The sequence below is a fragment of the Palaemon carinicauda genome, chromosome 29, assembly GCF_036898095.1.
Source record: "Palaemon carinicauda isolate YSFRI2023 chromosome 29, ASM3689809v2, whole genome shotgun sequence".
In the NCBI taxonomy this organism is placed as follows: Eukaryota; Metazoa; Arthropoda; class Malacostraca; order Decapoda; family Palaemonidae; genus Palaemon; species Palaemon carinicauda.
In genome coordinates this window covers 24,306,711-24,309,210 of record NC_090753.1, presented here as the reverse complement: position 1 = coordinate 24,309,210, position 2,500 = coordinate 24,306,711, and positions in this window count along the sequence as shown.

Here is a 2,500-nt window from a genome sequence, read left to right as displayed (position 1 = left end):
ACTGAAAATAAAGCTGAAAGCACCCAACAGAAATGTAGATAGAATACCTAGGTTTGATACAACCAAGCTTCTAGAAGATGAGAATATATATACGTTTAAAGTTCAATGTAAGAATTGATTTGTAGTAAAAGACTTTAGGAGACGAAGATCAGGCAATTAACAAAGAATGGTGAGATATTAAGAACATATATTAGTTGGTTGGTAATGAAGTTTAGGGTCACGCAGTTACAAGGAGAAAGCTGTGGATTTGAAATGATAATTTAGATACTGTAAAAGGAAACAAAGGCAGAAATTGATTATTGAGAGTTTTCGAAGAAATAACGCAAATTACTAGGTAGAACACGATAAGTAATCCAGTATTGATGGTGCGGTCAACAATAAATTATGAAATAACTGGAGCGAATATTTAGACAGGAAAGCAGATCAGCCTGACATAGCAATTAACTCAGGGAGTAGCTTTGGTGTAAGAATTGGTCATAGAATTTTGAATTAAATCTCAACTGGGACAAAACAGAAGAAGCATATGCCCATCAAAAATAGAGCTGGATCTATTATAACAACAGAATATGAAGAAAGGCAACGTTAGACGAAACACTTTCGTGAGGTCATAAATTGGAGATATGAAAGGATTAATCTGATTTATATACCTGAAGCTGAGGAAAACATTGATATGACGATGAATGAATTCAGTGTGTTTGGAATGGAAGCTCTGACTATAAAACTGAAGGGATGGAAAACCCGTAGATACGATGGAAATAACTGCTGAGTTTATTTTTGGCCGAAAATAAAGTAATGCGCAGAATTCTTACAAGATAATTTTGTAAAATGTGGCCATCAGGCAAAATCTGAGGAATGGGAGCTATTAGTGTTGGTTAAAAATAGAAGATAGGACCTATTGCAATAATTTCAGAGGCATTACACTTAAGAGTCCTATATATATATATATATATATATGTATATATATATATATATATATATATATCAAACGAATTTCCAGTGAACAGTGGAGTAGTACTGAAGTGCTGAAGAGACCAGTGAAGAAGATTAATGAAAAGCTGAGATATGAACAGGCAGTATTCAGAAGAGGTAGTTTTGCTGACCAAATTTTCATTTTAAGACATGTACAGTAATGTGTAGAATATAGAAATCCACTTTTGATGTCATTTGTGGTCTCAGAAGAAGCCTTTGATAGTTTGCACCGGGAAATTTTGTGGAAAGTCCTGCGTTGTTATGCAGTTGCTCTTAAATATGTAAATTTTATTAAGTCTGTTCATGACCATAGCAAGTGCAAAGTTAATGTTATTGGAGTCCTATCAAACGAATTTCCAGTGAACAGTGGAGTAGTACTAAGGAAAATGTTCTCACCTGTGTTGTTTACCCTCCTAATGGATTTTGTAATGCATAGTAGAGGATGGTGGAGAAGGATTGGACCAGATTTGTAAAACGAGATTAGTTGACCTAGAGTGTGCTGACGATGCTGTCTTTATTAGTAGAAATACATCACAGCATTTGCAATGCTTGAAAATCAACTCGCCTGAAATGACATAAAAATTAGGCTATATATTAAGTTTAGTGAGACAAGTGTTACTGTATGGACATCATAATAGTAACAATATCCAACAGATTTTGTATATTTGAGATCAAAACCCTCAGAAGAATATTGGGAGTTAAATGGGCGGAAATGAGTAGAAAAAACACTACAAGAGAGATTACCCGAGTGCCGTATGTAGATGAGATTATGGTGACGGGTAAATGGATAAGCTTTGTGCATGCTCTTCGTACTCCCCCAGAGAGATTAGTTCACTAAACATTTAACTGGACTCCACAAGACATTAGATGAGTTGGAAGGACCCAGGCCTACATGGCTGAGGACTATCAAGTGTGAAGTTAAAGGCCCTTGTCAGAAGAGAATTAAAATTTTTAAGCTCTATTGTGATTAAAACAGTTTTTTTTTCTTTTTTGGTGGGTGGGTGGGTTTCAAAGAATCATGTTTGATATGTTCGTGCAGATTCTAGAGGTTATAAGAAAATTATATATATATATATATATATATATATGTGTGTGTGTGTGTGTGTGTGTGTGTCTTTTCATGTCTGGGTTTGCCCAGTTTTCATCACCTGGATGGCCAGTGTGGATTGGTGAAGGTGGGAGAATTTCGTCTCATTCATCACATCAAACCAACCTAGTATTGGTGCCCCTGACTAGTAAAGCTTTGAAATACGCAATCACTTTCACCAGAGTATAAGTACCCCCTCTCCCCCTTCCCAAGGGACAAGTGTATATATATATATATATATATATATTCATATGCAGAGAGAGAGAGAGAGAGAGAGAGAGAGAGAGACATATATATATATATATATATATTTATATACATATATATATATATATATATACATATATACAGTATATATATATATATATGTGTGTGTATATATACATATATATATATATATATATATACTGTATATATACACACACACACACACATATATATATA